The following is a 27,895-nucleotide window of genomic DNA, read 5'->3' as shown; positions in this document are numbered from 1 at the left end:
GCAGAAGTACACTGTCTCTGAGGAACAGGACTGCACTGAAGACAGATTGTTGTTTCTCATAACCCATTTCTGCATACATAGGTTTTCTGTTCCTCAAATATATTAATGATTTAACCACAGGGGAACTATCTACATTGATTGCTGTGTAAAAATTGAAGCTTTTTAAACAGCCTATCCTTGCACAAAAGCTTATTATCAACTTGGACAGTAGTGCAAAGTTAGGAACAAGTACCTAGGTTATTGCCAGATTTTATCACAAGAAAAAATGAAGACTAGATGAGCCAGTTGTCATTTTGTTCTGGTTTTAATAGAATATTTTTCCACTGGAAGAGTCAGCTCCTTCAGAACCTAAACTTGTCTCAGGAACTTATTGATTTTAAAAAACAAGTATCAAAAGGCAGTCTTTAAATCTCTCAGTTTAATTCAAGTGTTGTTAAAGTGCTTCATGAAGACTAGATGAATAATTTCATGGAATTTGAGTAATTGCATTCAATGAAGAAGTATTTTACTTGGGTTTGTAATTTTTTTTTTAGTTCAAATTCTAAATTATAGCTTTCATATTGTGGCTGTGCTTTGCACTTTCCTCTATCCAGCCTGGTTGATATCTTTCACTGTAAATTCTTTTTTCATTATTAATAATGGATCCTGACCTTTTCTCTTTTTGATAAACAGTTTAATGTGCATTAAGGATACAGCTGGGAGAAATAATACATGATAATATGTGATCCATATTAAAAGATCATGGTGGTGTTTTCTCCTGATGTTTTCTGAGCCACACATCACTTCCCCACCCAGCATAGTTGTCCATTCCTCTCACCAGTACAGGGCACAAGGATTTCCACGCTATGACTAGAGATCAGATGAGCACGTGCATACCAGCAGGAAATTGGCATTGAGTTTGAGACGTATTTTGTCCTTACTGTGAATGTCTCTCAGGCACCAGAGTTCTTCAGATGGAGAAGCCGTTTTTGAGAATACAGAAAAGCAAAAGCGAGATGGGGAAGAATGTAGAAAGTGGAAGGCTATTCAAGTGTGAAAAGAAACACAGATTTGGGCAGAAAATAAACTACTTTTAGGCATTACAGGAGAGGAAATTGGTCAGAGGGAGGAAGAATATATATTGGATATGCAAACTGGAACTAAAAACACTGGAGTGATTCTATGACTAGCAGCTGATGAAGGTAGCAGAATACACATGTGGTAGAAAGAAACCAAGCAAAAATCTCTGGCAAGTCATACCCTCTTATAAAACACATGGGCAAATGGTCAGGGAGTGCCAAGGAGGTCAATAAAGCCACAAAGAAACAAGGGAGAAAATGAGTGTGATGGAGTAAGACAAATATAGGGTTTGGGCCGTGTGCAGGGAAGAAGATGTTAATGTCAGTAAAACACTGACAAGAGCAGTCTGAGAGGAACATGAAGGTTTCTTGTGTCAGGAGACCTATGCAAAGACTAGGAACTTCTGTGGGGTTATATGATGACAGCTTGTAAGGATGATAGATTCTGTGGAGGCAAGTCCCTCATCTGAAGTTGTGTATTGAGTTATGGTTTCCCTGCAGCAAAAACAGTACAACAGCAAAAAGGTGGTTCAGAGAAAATGGCTTTCAGGAACTAAAAAAACCCAAACAAACAAACAAAAAAAAGTGACACTTTATCTGACTGAACGATAAAGAGAAGATAAATAAGAAGGTATAAATTAGAGACATGCTAAACTAATGAGAAGCATTCAGGTGGTAAATTGAATGGTGCTCTGTACCTTCTTCATTACTTCCCTGTAACAAGGGGACACCTGGAGAAAGGCAGAAGATGTAAAACCAGTAAAAGGAAGTGTGTTTTTCCTGCTTGGGTTCTAGAACACCTGCTCATGGGTCAGTAACACAACCAGGAGCTCAGTATGATTGAAAAAGGGGTTGAACATGTGCATGGATGAGGCCATGCAAAGTAACAGGTTTATAAACTGTAAACAAATAAAAAAATTGGAAAGGATAGAAGCCTCCTGCCTCAGGCTGTTTCCCAGCTTTTAACAAAACAATAAGAAAGATATTTCTTCCTTAGGGGCAGTATTTGAGATTTCCAGTCTCATATAACTCAAGACAAGTTTATAATATAATAACATCAAAATATTCTTCTCTGATGTTGGTGATTCTCTGTATTTACTGTCAATAATTATATACTCTTTTAGCTGGCTGACAGTCACATGCACATTTCTGGCTATGTTTGGGCAATCCCCAACATGTGCCAGTCGCTGACATAACTCTTGTCTAAATGTGTGTTTACAGAGTCTTCTACCCCTGGTCACTCTTGCTAGGGAGGGCCTTTAACACCCCATTTGAACCTGGCTTGTACCCAAAGGTAGAACTGCTATTGTTAGCATTCTGGAATAGGTGTCAGTCATGTATTAGTTGCAAATCTGATCTCTCTCACTTAAATTAGGATCAGCAATCTCATGCTGTGGACAGACATTGCACATCCATCTACTGCAGGGGGTGCCTCTGCTGTACTCTGGGGAAGGCACAACACCACTGCAGGCAGCACGTGGGTCTAGCAGGCTCCCCGTTGGTATCCACGTCTCAACATATGGCCAGATCCACAGTAGGGATAGATAGGTGAGGACTACCACAGGAAAGCATTTTTGTAGATGCCCCAGCCTTTAAAAGTCTGAACTTTGCATGGGTTCAGATTCAGCAAAGAACTAAATGTGAGCTCTAGGAACAGTATATCCTCAGGTACTTTATTAAATCAATGTCTTTCATTCCAGCTCTCCCACCTCTATTTCTAGCTGCTACTTGCAAACCATAATGAAATAAGACTATTCCTTGCTGCTAAAAACAAGCCAGTGAGTGCTTCAAAATGATATATGAGCTCCTCAGTGTGCGCCAGTACAGGATCTTCTGTTGAGTTAGAAACAGTACATTCCATCTCAGTCCCAGAGGGGTGCCTATTTTGGTGTTTCAATTTAAAGGAAGAGTGAGATTTTGAAACAATTGCCTATTGTCTCTTTTTGTTGTGTTTTGATTTGCACCTCAAAATGGTCTCAGAGCAAATGACCTGGATTCCTTCCGGATGGAACTAAACTGGAAGATGTGCTCCTGGGAGTGTACTTAATGCACTTCAGATTTAAAGGACAGTCAGGTCATGGGACCAGTTTAGTCCTAATATAAACCCACTGAAATATCGCAGATGTCAGGCCCTAAACGTCAACATTACTTCTACAGATCTTACCTGTCCACATTATTTAATAATATAGACTTAACAAAAGTCACCAAATGACCCAGAGAAGTATAAGAGAAATGACTAGATAAAAACTATTGTTCTGTTGCTCTTTCAGATTCAATATTCAGGCAAAATGACCACATATTGATGATCTACTTTATCTCAGAGGTACCAAGGCATTTATCAGCATGATATCTAAGCACTCTAAAATACAAAAAAAATGTTGTGAGTTCCATTTTAAGACTCTAGTTTTTCTATTTTTTTTTCTCATCCTTTTTTCCCCTTCTCCATCTTTTTAAAGTTTTTTTTTAACTTACAGACACCTGCAATTATGATTCTTATAGCACTCCCTTAGCAGGTATATGCCTAACTACTAAAAAGGATTCTCAATTTAGGTACAGTGCTTGGGGGATGTAAAACATTATGTGACTGCTAAGTATTACTGAGATGAAGAGAAGGCAGATTAATGAGGAAGGCATTCTGCTCTGAGATGAAAGGGGCTGTATTAGCTTTCATACAAAACCTTGTCGGGAAATCCTGTTTTTGTGAACATCACAAGCTCTGATAATTTGTTTGTATAATGCCATCAGAACCAAAACACCTTCCCTGTTCATCTTTAAGTCATTAAGCAGGTTACAGGAAGATGTTGAGGTAGATGGATGGCCTAGTACTTCATGAGACAAACAGAACAGGAAGTACTGATTCTCTGGAAAATAAAGAGAAGAGCCTTGACTTGAGTTTATTTCATTATTGATGGCACTTAGGATTATCACTGAAGTTTTGAAATTTTTGAAATTTTGAATTTTTTCTTAAATTTACTATTTATTTATGTTCTACTTTATTAAGAACAAATTTTAATATTACTGTTTGCAAATACAATTATTTCAAAATATTTCAAATTTACCAGCATATAAAAACCAAACCAAGTTAAAAAAAAAAAAAAACCCAGACATTTCCTTTAAAACTTTGTGATGACCAACCAAATATATTTTCGACCAAACTGCTTGTGAAAGAAACTACAATCAGATGGCTATAAGAAAAGAATTTTAATAAACTTCTTACCTTCTGATTTATCTTTGGATTTCTATAAAGCAAAGTTCTGCTGTAGCTCAGTTCTCAGCCCAGCTTTACGAAGGCACAGCTGGGCACTGTCTCAATTAGCAGGTCAGAACCAGACCCATGGAGCTCTCTTTCAGTTTGACCCTAATATTTTCACTGGCACTGTGGAACCTGGCATAGAGTGAAAATGCCAGGGAGGACCAGAGATGGGCTGCAGTGTACTTTTAAATAATGTCTATTATTGAAAGAAGAATCCTTCAGGACATATGAGTATGTGCCTAAAATATGTCAATATTTAGAGATATCACAATATTAAACTGAAATAAAGCATTTTCCAGATATATCTGCAAACAGAGTTTATTATTCATAAGTTACCCAATGTGCAAACATTCTTATTCATCAGGGAATATACCACACAGAGATTCTATTCCCAAGTATCTTCATGTAGGCAAGAATTTAATGAAAACATGATGGAAGCCTCGGAAAAGCATAAAAAGCTGTGCCTAAATTTAATAATTCCATTTCAACTCAGTGTCACTGGGTCTTAAAAAAACAATCCAAGTAATTTTTCTCCATAAAGATCAACAACTCATCTGCTAATTGAAATGGTATAGGGAGGTATGGAGAAGAATATAGTCACATGTTTAAGGCCAGAAAAGACTTTTTTCACACAGTCCTACAGTACCTCAAGATTTTCCAAAGGCACTCTTGCGTTGTACCTTTCACTTCCAATATTCTCTTATCCTTTCTACTAAGAATTGATTAGATAATCTCACTCTGAACTGATCTGACTTCACTTCAATGGAAACACTTAAATTCTATTATCAAGTTGCTCTTAAAATTTCTCTCAGATTGGCTAAAGTGCATTATGACTCTGACTGTAAAAAGAGCCTCACTGGAGCCACACTGTAGGTCATTTGGGGAGCCTTTAATTCAATGCATCTCCTTGCAGCTCTTGGTCACAAAATGGACCCTGGGCTCCCATCCCATTCCTAATTTCTCCCCTGCAGAGTAGAAATACCAGATCTGTACTCCTCCTCAGTCATACTTTCCCTATGCATGTTAACCCTGCTGACTCTTTCAGGCTGACTCTTTCCAGGCTGCTGCTTTCCACAGCACGGTCTCCCACACTGCCAGTACAGCCTGTGCTGCTTGCAGATGTGTGATCTAGCACGAAACTGTTACAAGTTTTCAAAACAAATAACTTTCCTAGCAAAGGTTTTATATAATTTTCTAGAAGATATCTCTGTGACTATTTAATGGGTGTTAATTTAAAAAAATAACTTAATTTTCTTTTCCTGAAAAACATTTTCTTTGGTGTCTCACCTAAAATGTTTTATTATTACATTGTAGAAATTAACTTGAAAGTAAGTAATTTGCAGTAATGTCCTGCTGATGCTGCCAAGATACATATCCTTAAACAAATACAGGTTTCATTCCAAACCTTATTTTGAGATTTCAGACAATCACGAGTCAGATTTTCCATACTGATAACACCCAGGCTGTTCCACTGGTTCAAACCTTGGACACAGTATGCAGCCCAAGTCATAAAGGTTACATTTCTCAACTGGACCAGCATTATACCATTTCCTATTTTATATATCTGACAGGCTGCGACATACCTGCCGTAATGCTGGTATGGGCTTTGTGTCATTGTTGATATGCTTTTCCAAGAGAAAAATAGTTTTGCTACACAGCATAGCTTCTGATTATTCAGGCTTGATAAGACTCAGTATTGTGTACTACAAATGACTGCTTCTGGCAGCTGCTGCGATCAGTTCTTAAAAGTGCTGGCATTAGACGGGAAAATAGGCAATAAGAAAAAACAGTTTCTCTCACCCACATTAACACAGCAATGTATTATAGCAGTGGGACATTCTTTTTGGCCTTAAAATGATAATACAGAAGAAATATTAGCAATTTTCTTTGAGCATTAATTGAATTGATCTAGGTCTGATTACCACAATCTGCAAACTGCTTCTCCAATGTACAGAGGATCTAATTATTCCCAGAAGAAATGTCCTGTAAATTGAAGGTATAGTAAGTATGTGAATGGACTAAATATTCTTGCAGTTTATAACCCTGTAGATATCTCTCTTCTTACATGGCAGAAAAGCAAACAGAAACATTAGAGGCACAAGCAGAAAGAATAGCTTTAAAAAAAGGGTTGTATCTAGCAGAAAAATGTACACCATGTACTCCCATGTGCTTCTCTTTGAACTCTAAAGACACTTGAGGATTTCAGAGCATTGTAAGGAGAGTCAGAACAAGGACACCAGGGCACCTCACAAGGCTTCAGTAAAGAACAGATTGTTAAAAAAGAGGTTCCAGACTATCTCCTGCTTGACAAAGACAAGACTGTTTTGTAAAGACAGCATCAAATGCCATGTGGCTGAGGATAAAAGAACATTACCAAAAGAAACAAGTCATCAGCTTTCTCAATATGCATGTCCGATCCTTTAATCATTTACCACACACATGCATCTTAATGGGAATTCTGCCAAAGTATAAACTGTTAGATTAACTGCTACAATATCTTGAAAAATTAGAGCAAATGGTCTCTACAGGAATAGTAATGCACAAAAATATCAATAGCTTTTGCATTGTCAGCTGAGCCAGAAAAGCCATGAGCAAGAAAACAATAGGAAAGCCACTTGGTCATGCCATTTACTTCACTAATATACTCACTTTATGGAGTATTTTCTGAGATGTTGCTACGATGTTACCTGATAAAAGAAACCCACCCTAAATGTCCTGGGCACAATATCAGGTCCAAAAAGGCACAATATCCTGAACTTGTCAGAATTTGATTGGCAATAGATTCCCAAACTCTTTGTTGCAGAATAATACCTGGCTGAACACTGAGCTGAGATCCCGTCAGCATCCACCTCATCATATACTCCAGATTTCTACTTCCCATATTTGGAGATTCAGATTTTCCTTCTATGTCAACAGGGTCACAGACCACTCCTAATTTAGTGAGCCTACAAAATGATAAGCAAAACAATATTATAGGAGCTTCCCTGCTAAGCTTAAAACAAATTATACCAATACTTCTACTAAGTGCCTCCCAAAGGGACTAGGATCTCACAGAATCTATAAAATGCCAAAAAGCAATGCTGCTGTAAGCACACTCATCTATGCTTTTGTATGCTAGATTACTCTGATCAACAGCAAAGAGAACATTCCTGAGGCATATGGAGGGTGAATCTAACTAAGGTAGTCTATTTCTAAACATCTGGCCTTGCCTTATAACCAGTAAAGCAACAAACCATTTTAGGGAGTAATTGGTAGAATTTAGGCTATTAGTATAGACCAAAAGTATTTCACTGTAGAAGTGGCTATTTCCATCTCCTTTCTTGACCTTGGAATAGTTCCCTGGAGCAGTACCTTGCCTTCCTCCCCTTATGCAATGATGGGCTGTTTTGTATCTGTCAAAGTCTCATTCTCACTTCAACAGAGTTAGAAGAGAACATTAGATGTGCTGACTGCTGCTTCTCTTGGTAAGCCTGAAACACAGTTACAAGCCAGTTTAGGGAATCTTTGCTCACAGCTGTAACTTCTTACAGCCTGTTCTCCCATGATCCAAAAATATCAGTCAAGTGTTTGCTTAGAGTTTAATAACTAGCCTTAAAATAATTCATACAAAGGATCACTGGCTGAGGAAGAGGTATAAAATAATTTCACTCAGGAGATTTTGGTAGTTCATTTTTCCATACAAAAGCAAAGTTTATAATAAATGTAATTCATACTCAGTTTGATGTATTCTATTCATAAAAGTGATTGGTGTGCTTTTATTTCAATCTATATACACCCCATAGAAGTCTCAATTAAACACACCAACTATAAAGAATTTCCTGTGCTGTAGCAAAGTGTCTAGTTAGTTCTGTAAATAGGGACTTGTGGTAGTGATGACAGTTATTTCAACAGGATTTCCTCAAACAGTGAGAGCTTTCAGAACTATTTCTGTATCTCAGAGCTTTCAGAATTACCTCTGTAAACCCATAACTTCAGTTTGGCTACAATTGATGCCTTCCCATCCAATAATTCCTAGGCTGATAGGAAGATATTTTTTTTTTCTTTGCCTCCCCAGAGGCCAAAGTATGGTCATGTGAACTACTTTAAAAACTTTTTAAAAAACATTATATGCACACACTCTTTATTTGGGCATTAACTCAGTAGTATGACTGCTGCATGCTTTTCCATTTCTAAAGTTTTGCTTTTCATTCACCTCTGTCTCTGTGCTTTCATAGGTTTCCAACAGGTACATTTAAATGGCTAAGCAATATATCTTATGGATGCAAAACCAGCTTGGTATAGTTATCTCTCAAAACATCTTTTCGTGGACAAAGACAATCAATTTAAAATAAAAACAAAATATTTATTCCTTTCTAGGCATTTGTCCCATATATTGAATAAACAAAGTTCAAATCAGTGATATCTTATATATCAAAAAAATTGGTAAAATAAACAAGTTACTTGTAATTTTTTTTTCTGAAAACAGTACAAGTGGAATAGCAATCCAGATCAAAATGGGACAAAAATGGAGTACTGAAACAGGTAGCCCAGATTTCATCCTTTTTGATTGAAAAGAAAAAGCCAATTCATCCAGAAGAAACAGGGAGGGAAGAAAGGATTGGAGGGGCAGACACTTGTGATTTGTGCCATTGTAATAGAGACTTTGAAGTGTCTGATCCACTTATAGCACCTCACATTAAACTTAAAGGAGATAAAGAATCCCTCCTGATATGTTGTCTCATCTCCCAAAAAAGTGGAAACCTTTTGCAGAAAAATCTTACACCAGGTCCTGGGCAAGAGAAAGAATTTGGGGCTACATTTGCTCACATCTCAGCTGGAAACAGCCCACTGGCCTGGAGGGACTGAACTGCTGTCACCTCTGATGACCCAGGGACACCAGTTTTTTCCCCAGGCTTCTGGTCTTGAGCACTTGCCTCCTTGTCTTGGAGAGCTCTCCTATGTTCAGGGAGAGTATTTTCAGTATTTTCTTAACATGTCCCCCTATTCTGCCTTGCTTTCTCTTCTGCAAGCTCTGCAGCACAGGCGTGGGTGGGAGCATGGCCTCTGCCAGCAGCACCAAGAGTGAGCAGTCCTGCCTCCTTGCAAATGGGAAGTCACCCCTTGTTCATAGAAGGAGACATTTCTCACCCAAGAAGAGCACAGACACATTATTTATGCACATGTGGAATTCTTGCATGGGTTCATTTTTTCTTCCTCTGCATCACTGAAAAAAATCTACTTTTTTCTAATATCATGCCCAAACAGTAATTGCCATTTGGGGTCCAGACAGATGTAGTGTCTCTAATTCTTAACGTTCTCAAATTCTTCTTTCACAGTGCCAACATTAAAGATCAGAAGATTAGCTCAAATACTTAGAGTAGCATAAAGGGCAGATGAATACCCAGAGGTACAAGGAGAGGCAGTGGGAAAAAGAAAGGAGGAATATCTTGCTTCATAGCAGCATGGTTGAAGTGTTTGTCTTTAAAGTTTCAAAAGTATATAATGGTGATCTAATGAAATTTCAGTCTTACCTTTCAAGTCCTCAAATATACCCTGAAGCAGAGTCAGCTTTCTTTATTGTTAAAGTAGCAAAATAAATGTTGCATGGTTTTGTTGGATTTTTGGATTTTTTTTTTCCTATTTTTTTTCTCTAAAATGAACGTTAGTTGTCAGTGTACAAAACTTTTTCAGACAAGGCCTCACAACTGTGCTCCTGAAATTTTTTTTATGACTGTGTTCTCCAGATTAATTTTCAAAGGTTGACTTGACCTTCAAAAGACTGTGTTATCTGTCCTTTTTCTTGTCATTTGATCAAAGAGGCTTTGCCTCTGTCTGGACAAGCCAAGCCGAAATCACATAAATGTTCCTCTTTTTTTTTTTTTTTTTTTTTTTTTTTTTTTTTTTTTTGGTGTCTTTTCTGGGAGCTTCCACCTTAAATTTTGCTTTCTTCTCTTGCTAGACAAAAATTGGTGTCTGCATTCTAACTGCTGACACGGGCTTTCACATCCCTCCTGAAATTTATTCAGCTAATCGTGCCTTTTCAGTTAATACACTTACATGGAACTAATAACATAATCAAAAGACTGAGAGGTTCCTTGTAATAAAATATACCCTGCCTCACTGTGTTTCTAGTCTGACCTTGACAGTGAGTTTTTTTTGCTTAAAGTAATTAGTTAGATGGCTACTACTCCCTCCAGAAATTACATTGCCTTTTGTGATCTGAGAGGTGTGTGAAATATTGCTTCAGTGTTTTGTCAGTTTTTGAAATCATTGCCCAAATGGGCTTTTTCTTTTCTTCATGGGCAGCTAGTGTAAGAACTAATGCCTAATACAGATGAGAGCTTCTGGGTGAAGCTAGCAGGATCCATGGCAGTGGTCACCAATAAACTAAAGTCATAAAAACCCAGGATATTCAAATCCCAAAATGGAAAGGTGCACCCAAATAACAAGAACCTGAGACACGACTAAGAATGAAAAAATAGAACTTTTTCCGTGCAACTTTTCTTCTAGCTAAAAGTAAAAAAAGTGTTGGTTAGAAAACCAAACGATACACATTAATTTATAAGGGTTTGTTTTTTCTTATGGCTACTTAAGGCCAGTAAAAGGAAATGAGTCACAGTCCCATTTTCTTCTACAGTCTGGACCTCCAAATAGGAGCACACTTTCCATTAAGCACTGTGAGAGAAGACAGTTCCTCACAGCTTCAGAGCCTCAGAACTCATGAGGCTGTCACGGGATGCAGATAGGGACAACTAAACCTCTACCCTGACATTCTGTGGCCACAAAATATTTCAAATAATCTGTGCTCTTCTATCATGGAATTTTTTCCCCCCAAAGGAATATAGTGATATATTCTATGGAAAATCTGTCTAAAACTGTTTACTGTATAAACAGTTCCATCATGTTTTTATCTCTCTACCTTAGTCCTTTTCCCCTTTCTCAAATTCCTCAGGGAAAAAGATCCTTGAAAATGGAGAAGATGAGCAAGACTCCCTGATCATAGTCTCTTTTTTTTGTGCAACAAAACTTGAATTTTCTTTAGCAGCTGCTATTACTTCCAGCTGAGGGTCTTTTAGAAATATATTAGACCCCAAGGAAACTGTATATCCACATACAAGATAAACATAGTATTTTACATTCTTGTAAAGAAATTTGCAAAAATAGTCATTGTCTGAAAGGACATCCTCTAGAAAATCAGATGTATGTATGATCAAGCTTTAAGCTAAAGTATCAAAATGTGATATTTTAGAAAATTTTGTCAGGTTGGACTAAGCAAAACAGTACCCTTCACTTGTAAAACTTAGAGCCAGGAAATAGCATCTCATTATTTTCTTTCTTCTTTATAAACCTTTTAAATTTTAGAATATATTTAGAAATGTGTGACCCCATCATCTAATGTTACATAACCTGAAGCTATCTCTTTTTTATATTGATCTTCTCTAGCCAAAGACTTGAGCAGTACTCTCTGCTGTTGGATCTGCAATGTAAATGACCTTTTTTCTTTTCCTGCGCTACATTTCTGATACAGCTGGTTCAAGTTCTGTGCAGACAGGAGAATAGCAATCTGTTCTTATAGAAAAAAAAGGCTGAGAAATGGAGAATATTTTCCTTATTATTTTACATGAAAATGCTACAGTATTAACAACAGGATAAGTCAGCATGCACAAAGACTCCAACACCTTTAAAATTTTCCTTTTAAAAAAACATTTTTTGAAAGATGTTTTCCACCACTGAGCCTTTTTTGAAAGGATCTTTAGAAAGGAAATCTAAAATTGAGTTTGATCATGCATTTCAGAGAATATAAGGCAGAAAAAATTCCATATGCTGCATTTTCAAAACGGCAGTAAAATCCAGTTCATACTCCATTTTTCATTAAAGATATATAGAAATGAGTAACACTAGAGAGTTATATAAAGGTTGTGCCAGTAAAGCTTTTTTCTGCTTTTATCACTTATTCTATGTAGGTCATATAATTTACAAAAAAAACCTCAACCCAACTTTCAAAATATGTCATCTATCAAAATACTTATCAAGTTTTTTCATATCCTTCTTCATTTAGAGAGATACCTGGTACCCTAGGTCTGCCTAGGTACACCTCTGGGAGACAGAGAGAAAAAAACAAAATTTAAGTTATATGCTTTAAATATTGTGACCATCCATCAAAAACTTGTGTTATCCAAGTAATATACGTGTTTAATTTTATTACAAGCTTTCATAGGATAATTGTAGCATTGGGAAGCTTTTGAGATGTTTCATTAACCTGAAAACAGCTTTAAAATCTCTGATACGCACAAATGTTGACTATTGTTACAGTGCTCACAACATGCAATAATGCCCATGCTTCACATTTCTGTGGTTAATTTGGACCAGAGAGACTAAACAAAGCAGCCTAAAACTAAAGCTAAGGATAACACTATTGTGAAATCTCTAGAAATGCCAACAGGGCAAAATTTATGAAAGATAGGATACCCCAAACTCTTGCTCCCAGAAAAGATTTTGGTTTGTTTCAGAATTTCCACAACTTAATAAATATGCTTCATGGAGTTTGAGTGATTGATTTCCTAGCTTTAGCTTTATGCATGGTTTCACTTTTCAGCCTGCCAGTCTATGATCATTACATAGAGTACTAACCAACTATTTGCTTTTTAGTGTAGTTCCTGCCTGATAACTCCTTACTGAAAATGTTCCTGCTGTTCCACTTGGCATATAAAGAGAGAAACTTACCCAGTCCCAGAAACAACTAAGAAATTCACAATATCTTAGACCGGGACTGTATCTCACAGATCTTACAAATAATTTGAACTCCAAGAAATGAAAAAAAAAAAAATCTAAACCTTACAGAAGAAACTCTGAAGACAAGCTGACACTTTCTTTTTTATAGTGGAAGTTGCCTCTGCACTAGCTGTAAATCATCCATTTCTTGTGTTGGATATGGTGTGTAATTATTTATATTACAGAAAGTCCAAAAAGTAATTCTAGATTGAGCTAAGCCTTCATCTATTTTAAAGGTATTTGTGCTTCTCCCTCCACCTCCCAAAAACCTTGATTTCAAATTTTAATTATTATTTTATTAACATTGATAGCTCGGTCAATCTGAAATACTATTCCAAGAAGAGTTGAGGCAGCACTGAGTGAACAGAGTTAGGAGTCAAAATCATCTGTCTTCTAGCACAGGCTTATTCCTGAACGACAAAATTATCTTTCCTCTCTGACATTGGATGTGAGGTGAAGTGGACTCTGCTTTTTTGTCAAGCTCTGATTAATTAGCCTGTGAATTTTGCAATTCCAGAGGCTCGAGCATGTCTATGTAATTTGCACACAGTATACATAGTAAATAGAGAGTACACTGAGCTCATCAGCAGGCTCCTGTTATTGTTGCATAAAGCTATCTCAATAGAGGTGTTTTTTTCAGTGCAGCATTATTAATTCCTTCCCTATTATTGTGTAACATGAGGAACAGAAGGCCTTTATCTCCTTTGTTGGCTGCAGGCTTTCAGCAGAGTTAAAACATGTACTCTGTTCTGCAAGTACAATCTGGCTCAAAACTAAATGCAAACAAATGAAGGTTGAAAAAATGTTTTTCAAAAGAAACTTTCTCTAACAACCATCCTTCCCCATGACAATCGGTTCCTGATTAGGAGTGATAGTCTTCACTCTTCATTATGGATTTTGGAGCCTGTTCTTCCTCTGCCTCAGTATTTTCTGTCTCTCTTTCTGCAGATATGCCAAGCTTTCCTTTTCAGACACATCCTGGTACTGCTCTCCTCCCACTAAAAGCGGCGTAAGGCATGCACAACCCCCATGTCCCTAGCCCTTCCCATCAATCCAGGCAGCTCTGGTCCCACTGTCCCTGTCCCTGTCCCCAGCAGTTGTCTCCGTTACTGGAGAAGCAGTACTATGGGTCAGGGCACCAGCAAGGCTCGAGTTCTTTGGGCACTCACCCAGCACTCACCCACACACGTGCAGATTTGAGACAAACCTCTCTGTGCTGCTGAGAAAAAGATGAAAGGGAGTAATCCTGCCAGCACAGCAAAACAAAATGGGAGGAAGATGCAAAAAGTATTTAAGGGAATAAAAAATAGACAATAAAAATTTTTCTTCTTCCACATAATCCTTTTCTGAAGGCTTTACTGTTGAACATCTGGATTCAAAGCTATATTCCAGGTGTTTTTTTGGTCATTTGACCTTTGTGCATCTCACCCAGCGTCTTGCTTGGTGGAGGACCTTCTGTTTGTCTAATGGGTAAAAAAAAAGTAAGTGGCATTGGCATGAACCTGAAATAACTGCAGATACCACCAGTACTTGTGAGAAACCACATTAAAGTAATTTTAACCTGTGATCCTGTCCTTTCTCAATGGAAGTTCTCTCTCTGCTTAATGAGGTGTGTGCCTAGAGAAATCTGCAACAAACCCCTTATCTGATTAACCAGGCAAAAGGTATGGGAATTAAATACCAGCAGACATTTCTTCTCATGCCTCAAGCTTAAACATCCTACTCCCTACCCTGAAATATACACTTTAATTCTGTATTTGGTGAGAACAGATGACAGCTATTGCTGTAAGACTGATAATCTTGTTAGTAGCATAATGCTTTCAAATAGCCAGGAAGCTGCCTTCTGTTCTGTACTGGTGAGTAGAGGACTCAGTGGGCTGACATACATTTCACAGCTCTGCATATTAGAACTTCAGATTTCAGTTATTACTTCAGGTACACATGAATGAGAAAAGAGGGCAGAATTGTAGTGAAAAGCTCTTGCAGGCATAATTTGTGCTTCCTAATGTGCTTGGTTATGAAAGAGAAGTACAAATGACCTACACAACACTATTCAGCAAATATGTGACTAAAATGTTGGTGTGGTGATTAGCCCTTGGTTTTCTAGCAAAGAAAAGTCTCCATTACTGTGTTCTTGTATATTTTTCTTAACACTTTCAGACTGTACCGGAGATTCAGATCAACAGCCATAAACATGTACTAACCCTCTGTCACAGATTTTACCTCAATGACCATCAAAATCAAAGCTCAACACTGTGAAAGAAAAGTGAGTACAGAATGAGGCCCTAAGAATTTTCAGCATTACTTCCTTTAAATTACTAATACTCTGAGCCATAGATATCCTTTAATCGCTGATCCAAGTTTGTCAAACTTCACCTTTGAGATCAAGGGTATGGATTTTCAAATTTTCATTTTTTAGTGTAAGAGAGCTTACACTCAAAATGTCTCATAGGTAAGATGTGTAACTATATATGTACTTCAAAGGGAGGGAAAAGTTTGAATATGTCTTTTGAAAATTAGTTGTTTGCATATGATGAGATTAGATTTCCTCTTTGTTTCCATGTGACTGCTGGCATACCATAATACAAGAATTCTAGACTAATTTTCTGTGCTTTGTTGTTTGCAACAAAAGTTAAAAAAAAAATTTAAATTGATTAAATTTTTTTTCTTTTTTTCCCTTTTTCTTCTACTTCATCCTATTCATACTTTGAACTAAAATCCTTAAAGAGACAACTGTTGAACAGTTTTATCTTACAATATAGGCTGCCAGAGCTAATAAGCAAAACAAATGAGGAGAAAAAATAATATAAAACCCTATTGTTCAAAAAGTTGGCAAACCTCATTGTTTTCCATCAGTTGGACATAACTTTTTTGGTGCTACATATCTTAATTTTTCATGTGAACGACAGTTATGTGTCTGGCTCCTCATCCTCTAGCAAATACACTGAGAGCAGCCATGATTTGCCTGACTCCCTCTGTACACCCATAGTGCAGGCAAGCACATCTGAACAGAAATCAGATATTTTACTGTCTGAAAGATAGTATTGAAAACAGAAGGATATTTTACTGTCAATAGAAATTGAGTTAATGCAGTCAGTGGAGTATAAATGCAATACATTTTCTGCCAAGGTAGTCAATAAGTTTGTTTGATTAGACCTTCAGAACAGGGTGATTATTTCAGCTACAGATCCCCAGCTAACAACTTCAGTTACCTAAGTATAGATGTCTCATGTCATGTTAGGTGCCGTGGTACATCTCCTGGTGCCTCTGTTAGCCATTTCAGAGAGAAGCAGATCTATTGAAACTCTTGGCTCAAACATACCATCGTTATTTAGAATTTCACGGCAGTGTACAACAGCTTCAAACAGACTTAGATGCTGCTGGCCATGGAACTGCATCAGGACCCTAAAGAGAGATGAATCCCAACTGTCAGGACTAGAAAGCAAGAGAAAATACAAAAAGGCTTCTTCAGCTTAACTCCAAGCCCCCAACAGAGTTTTCATGTGTCACACAAGGGCATTCAGACCTGAGCCCATGTCATACTACTGGCCTTTGGGAATTTTCTTACCAATGTAAAAGAAACCATTTTCTTCTTTATTGGGTGCTCTTGTTGCTGTTGTTCTTGTATTTTGATATTTCTAATAAAAAAGCTAAGTATTAGATCAGCCGAAAGCACAAGAACCGAATCTGGCTTTCTAAAATCTGACCTGAAGCCCAGGCTCTGGGCCACATGGATTCTGTTCCTCCTTCTTCACACTAGTTTCCTATTCTTACTCTTTTCCTGAACACCACAGCAGTGAAACAGCAGCAGAGAATTAGGCCCATTCTTCTATTATTCTGACTTTCTTTCCTGACCCTAGATTAGCACCTTTCTTATTTCCAGGCTGGGACACATTTTTTGTGAAGCCATCCAGCTCTCCCTCTCCACTGAGCCCTTCCTGTCTGCCTGCTGCTGTGTTTGCCTGTAAAACACACACCCCCCTGCTGACTCTTAGCAGGCTACCTGCTGGCATAGATTTTCACATTTTCTCTATTCGATAATTACATGGAAGGACTCCACACAATTAAAATTACCTATCTCTAAAGATTCTCATTTTTCTGGGGTGCTGAAGCTAAAGCTGGACTTCCATCCATGATCCCACAGAATGAATGACAGGTTTTTTTTTAGTCCCTGCCCTTGTGCAATCCAGGCTTCTCTTGCCGCATGCAGATTCTAGATCATACCCTGGCACACTAGCTATGGGAAACCTCAGACAAGCTCTGTTCCATTTCTAGAAGAAACATAGTTTCTTGAATGAAATTGAAAAATTCAGCCTAGAATTGAAAATATTAATTGGAAGTCCCCAGGAGCATGTACAGGAGAACTACATACCTCCCTCACTCCCAATTTAGATGTCACTCACTGTCATAACTGCTCTAGTTGCTACAGTTATGCACACAATGAGGATATCCTTGGAATCATGGTGGGAGAATATGGAAAACATTGACAGTCCGATACAAAAATACCTTAAATGTTTTTGTATTCCTAGATTTACCTGTGCCCCCTAATCTGCACAGTAACTGTGATGTACAGAAGGTTCATGGAAAATAAGGAGGAATTAATGTTGGGGTAGGGTTGCTCTGTAGAATTTTCAATCTCAGAAAGGAAGCTGAAGCATTTAAATACTAAATTGGGAGCAGACGTTGTCTCCCTTGAAGACTGAGAGACACTGGAGAAACACCTTGACAAATTAGGGAGCTGGACAATCACCAACCACATGAAGTTTCACAAAGACAAGAGCCAGATTCTGCCCTTGGGACAGGGCAACCGTGATTGTGTGTGCAGACTGGGCAATGAGATGCTGCAGAGCAGTGCTGCACAAAGGGACCTGGGGGTTCTGGTCTGTGGCAAGCTGAACATGACCAGCAGTGCCCTGGCAGCCAGGAGGGCCAGCCCTGTCCTGGGGGCATCAGGCACAGCATGGCCAGCCGGGCAAGGGAGGGGATTGTCCTGCTCTGCTCTGCACTGGGGCAGCCTCCCCTCCAGTGCTGGGGGCAGTTCTGGGTGCCATGATGTAAGAAAGATAAAACTATTAGAGGAAGACCAGGAAGATGGAAAAAGGCCATGATGGGAAGCCATATGAGGAGCGGCTGAGGTCACTTGGTCTGTTCAGCCTGGAGGGGGTAAGACAGGGGAGACCTTAAATTGTCACAACAGAATACACACATGATCCATGTTGTGTTCTGTGGGGCATAATCATGTCGAAAGGTCACTGGACTGATAAGTTTTTAAGATTCTCCTGCTAAATAATCCTGTCTTGAGTTCTCCTTAATAGAACAGATTTACATTTCATGTATGGAACAATGACAATAAAAAGATGGTCAGATAAAGAAAGTTTCAGGAATATGCTGATATTTTTATAACAAATATCAAATAAATCAATGCACTTACCCTTCTCTTGATATGCCTTGGATAACTACCTTCAATATGTCAGTTGTTTAAAAGTTGTGTGACCTTGAGACATAGTAATCCAAGCATTCCACAGTTTCATTCCACCCTCTTTCCCCCTGCTTTTTGCAGCATTGTGTTTGGCCATGCCTGGCTGTCAGATCAGTCAGATCAGGGCAGAAGGCCACAGATAAAGTTACCAAAGGCTGGCACTCTTGGCTTGGGCTTCTCTACTTCAGTGTTCCTTTCTGTACATGTTATATAGGCCTGTGGCTAAAAAACAAATATACTGGATATCATGGTATTAATAACTCTGATACAATGTGACATTAGGCACATTCAGAATCACCATATGGTGTCTGCTCTGACCACATTGCTCAGTGTCAATGAGGCTTTCATTCTTTACCTACTGAAGTATTAAATATTGATCAAGAAGCGTCCTTGTTAGCTCCAGAGGCTCCAGAGCTTCTGAATAAGGATACACTAGGATCTCTGCACTCCAAAGCCTATTAGGCAAACTGAGAACATCAACACCAGGATCTCAGCCTTGTGAAAATTTTCATTACAGATCTTTTTGTTTTGAGGAGTATTTTTGGTGATTTTTTGTGTTCCTCCAGCTGCACTTTTCTTCACCCACCTTAAGTTAATTTCTGTATATGTTCATAGCAAAACAAATTTCAATTTCATGCATCTAGATTTGCTTCTGTAACTGTTTATTTGATAACTGCTGACATGCTTATCCAATCAGAGAAAAAATATAATTTCTTTTCAGTCTATGAAATTAAATGGTGGGGCCTAAATAATCAAAATGAGCTAGTTTCAAATCCCTGGTCCTGTTATCTTTTGAATCAAGTACATTAAAGTGAAAATTAGTACAGTGAAATAAGATGTCCAGAGATTATATGAAGTAAAAAACAAAAAAGACTGCTGGCTAACATAATACAAAGTGAGTGTAAATGACCTGGTACTTTTTAATAACTGCTACTGCTATTCACAGACACCACAGAATCACTGCGATACTGTGCAGACAAGACAACTACCTAGCAACCCATCATGGATGTTTCAGTCAATATTACAGTACTGATGTCATGCAAAAGAAGTCCTTTATAAATCAGCTGTTTGGTGATTTGAAAAACACAAAAAATAATTCATGTCAACCTAAGAAAATACTCTAAAGGATTGGAATAAAAACATGCCTCTTTGCTTAATGTTTTTGACAATGTGTTAAAAGTGTGGCTAATTAGAGACAGATTAATGTAATCTATAAAATTTTTAGCTCTGCACTGGAAAAGAGACTTTTAATTTAGACTGAAGACACCGTTTGCAGAGAAAACTGCAAAGAGATGCAGTAAAGCTTATTAAATCATCACTGATTTCTTAGACAATTAAAAAAAATAATTTTAGCTGGTTACAAATGTCTTGCTTTACAGACTAGTAATATTACTAGTAATGACTACCTGTTTTCACAGGAATAAATTCATTTTTTTCTTTTTAGAAATTCCTACAATTTAAAAGACATCCTTCTGACTGGCATTCTTGGAAGAAGGTTTATTCAGCACTTTGGAATTTATAAAGGCACATGTAGATTATCCTGCATTGCTAGATATTTTACAAGTACCTGTGGATCCAAATTCCGAAGGTGTACTGGACACAATAACCTAAGGGAAGTACCAGAATTTCATATACAGTCACTAGGTTTCCCTAGACACCAAAAGAACTTCCAATGTCAGCTTTGTGTGTACTAACAAGAAATGAGAGAAAATATTTTCTTTCTCTACTACTTCTTTCAATGCCTATGAGAAAAAAATTATAGCTTGAAAACCTTTCCTGAATTTCCACATCCCTTCTCCTTAATCTCCCTCACAGCCTACTAGCCACACAGGTAGCAGAAGCGATCAATTTATTGCCACAGATCAAGCCTGTAGCTCCTCATCAGCACTCTTGTAGAAGAGCTGAAGGCAAATCCTAACCCATCCATTTTCCATTCAAAAGTGGAGCCAGAGACCAGTAAAGAATGAGATTGATTTTGTAACCTTGCAAGGATGACACCACCTTCCTACAAAGGAACCTTCTCTACTCCTGTTCTACTTTAAAATGTAAAGTTCTGATCCCATTAGTCTTAAGAAATGCTGCAGTCTCTTATCCTCAAACAGCACCTTCAACATTCCTTCTACCTTCAAGGAGACTTGTAAGGTCACTCATTGCCATGTCAGATGCTAGGGGAAAACACAGGGAGTGGCAGGAAAGGAGGCGAATTGAGGGACATCATTTGTAATGTAAGATTTTTGCATAGGGAAGGCAACTTCATCTACCCTGATTACCATGATGAAGTAGATAAAGCTGGAAGTGGTGCAAAGCAAACACAAAATGGGGAGTGGTTTTGCATAGTTACAGGGCTGGAAGCTAATTTTCTCAATAAAGAAAGGGCTGCAAGAATTTTTAAGGAATTGTGACTGAATCTGTCACAGACATGCTCGAGAAAGCACTTATCTTTCCCAAGAAACTTAAATTATTCTTTGGACTGTTGGGAGTTGGATTGTTATTCTTTTCCAGAATGATTTCCTTCAACTCCCCAAATTCTGCAGTGTGCTTTTGTGAGTGGTCAGGGCTGGATGACAACTGTGATTAACGGTGGCCTTGAAATCTGTGAGGTTCAGCCTCTGTCATCAGTTTCATAGATAAATAGATGCTGTTTTCAGCCTTATCTGTATTTGATCAACACTTGCATTTTCACTTATGATAGCACTTCTAATATTGCATTCTTCTCTGCAGTAGCTGTTCCTTAGCTCATTTCAAACATTTCCAATATCGTGCTTTGATGAATGACTAAGCTGTAATGGGTACAACTCTTTGAATGAGGCTCTTTAACTGAAACCAACTGGAATTTGGCACTTTCAGCAAAACTCGACCTGACTATATTAGTAAAGAAAGATATTTCACAACCTGATGAAATGTCATGATCAAGGAGTCAGAAGATAGCCTGACTTATGCTTGGTTGATTTTGGCACATGACTCTCTGTCATGGACTTCTGTCAATAAAAAGGATAGCAGTCCCTGTCTCCAGAGAAAAACAATACTGCAGCATGAGATATTCAAGGCCCTACCTGAGACCTACAAAAACACCTAGAATATGTTGCTAAGAAAAACTTCCTTAAAAAAAAAAAAAAGCAGTTGTCATTAATTCTTTCCTAATGTCCAAGTCAGCTTGGAGATTATATAGACATAAGGAAAACCTAATCAAGAGTATTAGCAGTTTTTATCTGGAGCAATCTAACAAAAGTGTCAGAAAGAGACTTTAGAGTGTTATTTGTTATCTGAAGTCAATTAAGGTCTGTAGAGATAATATCTTTCATTAAACAAACTTGTATAATCTTTAAAAGGTAAAGATATTTAGCTTGGGACACCTGAGATGTTCTCACATTCAAAAAAAAAAAAAAAAAGCAGCATGAGACCACAGCTGTGGAGTGGAACAACTGCTCCAGTTCAAAGCAGGTATGTCAATCAATAAGGTAGGGCATCTGAGGGAAATAAAAATTGATACTTTCTCAACAAATTACAGGAAGGTGAGAAGTGATTTTGGCCACTCCCATAAAAAGCTGTTGACAGAAGTCTTCTATGCTCTTTAAAGGAGAATTCAAATACAGAAAAATAAAGTTCCTGTTCCACACAAGTGTGTTTCTCAAACATAATGTTAAAGCAAGCTTTTCTGTACTGACCAGCAATGTTTGCAGCCCCAAAGATGAATCAAAATATTCTCATTACTCTCAGACACAACTTCATATTTCATGTATGAAATCTGAAATATCATGTTTTATAAGTTATAGTGTGACCTAGAAACCAGGCAGTAATTTGTGAATTTGGGATTAGAAGCTAAAACAACTTTTGTCCATATTTTCCTTGATATGATCATATTGTAAATTACAAAAAAAAAATCACTGGGATATCAAATTACATCTTTTCTAACTAATATTAATTAGCCCAATAATCTGCTTCACAATTACTATGTTAATTTCACACAAACTGCTAAAATTACTTTCTCAAAAGCTGTTCAAAACATTGGATTTTAATTTGCTAATCTATAAAGGGCTCAAATTTTTCCTTTTTGAGCTGGTTTTCTCACTGTTGGGATGCCATGTGTTATTACCACCCTCTTTCATTATCATCTCATAGCACAAGATCTTCCAATCCCACATATGCCTATAAAGAGTCCTTCCCTTTAGTGCAATTCAACAATAAAAGTAACTGAAATAAGAGGATGTTTCCCAAGCAAATGATTTCAACAGTCTGGATCAGGTAATTCTAGTTACTACAGCAAAATATCAGCACGAAGTATAAGCACATTTATCTATCAGAGAACCAGATCTGAAGAAGACAGAGCAATGTTACATGTGCATAGCGCCAGTCTGTGCCAAAACTGTAGGAAACTAACATATAAGTAGGGAGGAAAATACTGAAAAGCATTATGAAAGTGACAGATCTTTATGATTTTTCTAACATAAACTCTTGCACTTTCAAAGGCAACACCTATCTTCAAAGTAATCTCAAAATCTATTGAGCATTCTTCTTTTGTGTTCTTTTAAGAAGCCTAACTTTGTTCCTGTCTGGCCTGTTTTAGCTGTTCCGAAAGACTCACATACTGTGTTGTAAGTATTGGATACAGGTAATATGTGAGCCCTGCTAGTGTTCTGGATCATTTACACTGATTTAGACAGGCAAAATGAGAAGGGTTCGTGTATGTAGAAAACATTGGTTATAGTCAGCTGGCCTTCATTTTCTTATTCAGAAGCTCCTATTTTCCCCTTCTGCCTCCCTGAGCTTAGTGAGACAAATGGGATGCAACTAAATTGTGTTATCAGGTCAAACAGACTAGATATGATTATTCATAGGCCAGACAAATGTTCTGAGAAAATTTCATTGACATCTAAGCCTGGGAGTTTTTACATTTCATTTCACTTACTTCTGTTCTACATAGAAGAGAATGAATATCACTCATTGACAGAAAGAGCCATTAAAACACTGTGGCACAGAAGTCTCTTTCACAGAACTGTCAGGAGAGACACAAGGTAACTGGTAGCCCTACCTACCCAAGGCATCATCTCTCTGAACCAAGCAGGCTACAAGTCAGGATGAAGTGCAACCTGGGGAGGCAGAAATGAGGTAAAACTGTCTTGCCCAATCCTGGCAGCTACTGCAGCAGGATGCAAACTAGAAGAAAGCAGAAAGTCCCTAAACTTCATTGTATGTCCATGCCTAGTGGTGAAGTAGCTATGAAAAAGTGGAAGAAGCACAATCTCTAAGTTTGCACAATAAGAGAGGGAAAATTTCAAGCATCTCTACTCTTCTTCCTTCACTTCTCAGATACAAATGCATTGCTTGCTCATGCAAAGATACAGTTCTATTTATCCAGACCCCTCCCACAGTTCATTATTGTTCCTAAACACAAATGTATTGGGTACACATCAGAAATTGTATTATCTTGAAATAGCTACAATTTTCATCATCCTCCCTTCTCCTATCTTAGGTCTGCCTTAATTGCTTCAATCAAAATAGCTCTTAGAAAGAAGCATCAGCTAGGCTTAAGGTATTTAACAAGATTTAGATCTTTCTGTTTCCTCCCACATAATGTAAGAGGATGAAAATAGATGGCTTTCTACAAACAGATGATCTGTGTATTAACTGACATAATATTCCACTTTGTGACCAGAATGGGGCTGTTTGAGGTTTTTTATTCCTAAAATTTTAAAGAATGCCCCTTTTTCCTGAATCTTGGATTTTATGAGTGAGTTACCATTCCCTTAGGTCAGAAAAAGGAAGTTTGATAGCCAGAGACATCTGCAACATAGCTGATATAGTATATCCATTATGAGTTTGGTTTAGTCACACATAAAAGTTCTGTTTATTTAAGTATTCATGTGTGTGTAATCCTGCTGCATGAGACAAAGTTTTCAGGCATCTGTGTGCAATATATCTTTCTATTTACCTTCCATGTGAAAAGGGAATAGTTTGTCAGTCTTGATCCTGATTTTTTCCTCTGTAGTGTTCCACTTTGCTTTTTGCCACACGTGTATCCCTGCATCCTATTTTTCAATGCAACTTTATTTTGACAAGGAAAGCACCTCAATTGTCATTTACAGATGATAAGAGGACAACTGACACTGAAGTTTTTCAATTTGCATCACACAGGGCTTCTGGAAGATTTACAATTCCAACTTAATTTGAATCACATTTCCTAGAGATCAAGTAAAATTGCATACTAGTTAAGGGGGTTCCAGGCTTCTTCTAAGCCCATGCAACTCTGATAAATCAAACCAGCTTCCCTAAATTTAAATTAGCTGAAGCCTTGGTCCTGACTTTTTCTACAACAAAAAGCTAAGAAATGGGATAAAATATATATATATGAACAGATTTCTTGCACAACCAGATGGAATTTTTAACCTTTAATCTATCCAGGTGTTGAGTAAATTCTCCTTAACTCATGTATTGTACCTATTTATGTAGAAAAAGGAGCTGGAATTAACACCACTCATATTGCAAAGTACACTACAGGATCCATCACATCATCTAGCTGTATCTTGGGCACTTGAGAAAAAAAAATGAACTCATCCACATACCTAAGATTTCACACTAAATTTTATTATATTCCCCATGAAATCAGTGCAGTTATTGGCTTTGATAACTGTGCAGTGGGCATTTATATAAACAATGGTTGTAACTTAGTAGCAGAAATACAAAGAGGTCTCTCAGAGATCTGTTGGCTGAATGACACCTGTTAATATACCAATAATTGCTAATTAATTGCAATATATTTAACACAGCATCTTACACAGCAATAGGTCAGAGACATATAGCAAGGCTGTGGAAACTGAGCAAAGAATTAAGAAAAACATTAATAAAATAATATTATATATAATTCCATGCATGCTAGAGAGAAGTTTCAGACATTGAGAATAAATGTAAAAATAAAAGTAAAAATATGAAAAAAACAAGATAAAAAGGGAAGGCAGAAATTATCCTAATTAACATTGGTTTTGTTAAAAATAGGATTTCTTTGTATAGCAGGAATTGAAGAGAAAAAGAAAAAGACACCATATTTGATTTAGAATAGGCCATACAGGAAAATCCTGAGGTAGGTGTTAGACATACAGAATGAAGTGAGAACAAGTGTATATGGCACCTGGTACTTCCTCCAACACATTGCATTTGAACCTTCTCTAGGCAAAGTAATATCTTACCATGGATGCTAAACATAGACTTCAAAGAGGCAATCATAGAACAAGAGTTCTTCTCTTACACAGCCTTTGTTTTTTTTAATAACATTTTAAATTAATTTTGACTTCATGTTGTCTGCAACTTCTATGCCTTGTGTGCTTTTTCTAAAACTGGCTCAGCAAAAATATGCAATTTATTAAAAAATATTTTAAAATCTCAGAATGTCCTCTTAATAATAACCATTACATGAAAAAGTAAGTGCCTTTTTAAGGAGACAGTCAACAAGGGCTTGATTTTCACTTCTCTTTTTCTCTTTTATGGGATGAAAGTACTAAAGGACCACTAAAACACATTTGCTGCATGAGAACTGTCTACTTTACACAATATGAAATGGTGCTTAACTTAGTCATGAGATGCCCTGGATACTCTGCTAAAGCAATACAGTAATACAGGACTGGGTTCATATGATGCAAGAGTTTGCAGAACTGCCTTGCTACAGCACCATGGCCTGACACTTAGGGTTAACAAAGTCCTTAAGTCCAGAGATATTTTGTGCACAAAGTTAAAAAGCTTGAGAAAACCTTCCAAGTCAGGGGCTGTATTTTAATTGATAAAAATAAATAATAGCAGAAGAAATCAAAACAGTACCAGTAATAAAAATGCACATTAAACCCTAAAAAAAAAAAAAGTCTTTTTAAAAGTTACTGTAAGGAAGTATTTTCCCTTGTTCAAGAGAAAGTCACATAAACATAGCTGAAAGTGAATGGGATTGCACATAGGCCAATCCTGTCAGCCCAGTAACATATAGGAATTGTTTTTCACAGGCCACTTGGAAAGGGAATTATAGCTTCTGCCCCTATATTCTCTTAAGAACTGATGCACCAGAAGATAAAACCTTGGGTCAGTCTTGTCCCAGGGATAGCTCTTCATCCCTTGACTGATTAAAAGACTTTAATGAATCAAGTTCTTGAGTGGAAATTTCAAAAAAGTATTAGACTTTCATTCATTTCTTTAAATTGTCATTTTCTGGCTGCCTGATTTCTCATATGGAAGACTGTAGAGAAATATATATGCCACCTGGTAACATGTTATACTGCATTTTCCTTTTATAATGTTCTCCAATAGGTGCTCAGATTATGGCCTACATCCAAGGTCAATGTGTAAATCATGAGGTCATTTTATGTGTATATATATATATATATATATATATATATATATATATATATATACACACACACACATATATATATATATTTAATTAATACCATTTATAGACTTTGAAGTTAAGACACAGTATCCAAAGCTATTTGGTGTGGCCAGTAGAATTGTATGCATTCATCCACAAGAGCTGTAAATTGATTTTCTACTTGAATTCCCAAGGTTGCTTACTAATTTCAAATTATTATAGAAATATAATTTTCATTAGATTTTCAAGGATCTCATTAAAGAAGAAATTTGATTCTAACATCTTGCTCTTCAATTTCACTAAGCATTTCTGTGAAACTTCTGTTGCATTTTTAAAATGTAAATAATATGCACACTAATGTATAATTTTTGTACATATTGTCCATAAGTATGCAGCTGTGTGTGAAAAGGAATAAATTAATTACTCCAAAGCTATAGTTTATCTGTTAAACTTATTAGTTACATATGGATCCCAGAACCAGGATCATAATTTTGTGTGAAATTTGTCTCAATGTTTTGCAATCCCAACGGGTGGCTGCCATTGTTAACATTCCGTCAATTTGCATCTTCTGTTTTGAACAGAAAAATTTTCTACTCTTTTTTTTAATTATTATTATTTGTTACAATCAAAATAACATTAGACAATCTTTTACCTATCTTTCTTGCAGCCTCTCCAGGAAAACACGCAGACTCCCACACACTTACAAACAAAACCAACACAACTTAATCAAGCTGTATTTTCAGATGAGAAAGCCGCAGAGATTGTCACGGCAAATGCGTTGCTGAACTATTGCAAAGCCACGGGGAGAGCATGGTGAGTTATGCCAAGCCATCGTCATTTAGGTCAGAGAGTGAGCACACACACCAAAGCAATCCTGAATTCAGGACTGCAATCCTAAATCCTGTCAGCAAACAACTCATTGCAGCACAGATCCCTGTGCTTTTCACCGGTATTAATCAGCCTGGGTAGACCCTTATTCTGCTTAGCCAGACTGCCTCCAGCTAGCCAGA

At 37.3% G+C, this 27,895-nt stretch overlaps 1 long non-coding RNA gene across 1 annotated transcript in view; it reads right to left on the bottom strand.

The window, feature by feature from the left end:
* LOC116183739 (uncharacterized) overlaps positions 1–27,895 on the bottom strand; it is a 152,995-nt gene that overhangs the window by 90,629 nt on the left and 34,471 nt on the right. The gene's annotated exons all lie outside the window — the stretch shown is intronic.

The sequence above is a fragment of the Lonchura striata genome, chromosome 2 (genome assembly GCF_046129695.1).
Source record: "Lonchura striata isolate bLonStr1 chromosome 2, bLonStr1.mat, whole genome shotgun sequence".
Lineage (NCBI taxonomy): Eukaryota > Metazoa > Chordata > Aves > Passeriformes > Estrildidae > Lonchura > Lonchura striata.
The sequence above is the reverse complement of the archived record's forward strand: the minus strand, read 5'-3'. Positions and strand labels throughout refer to the sequence as shown.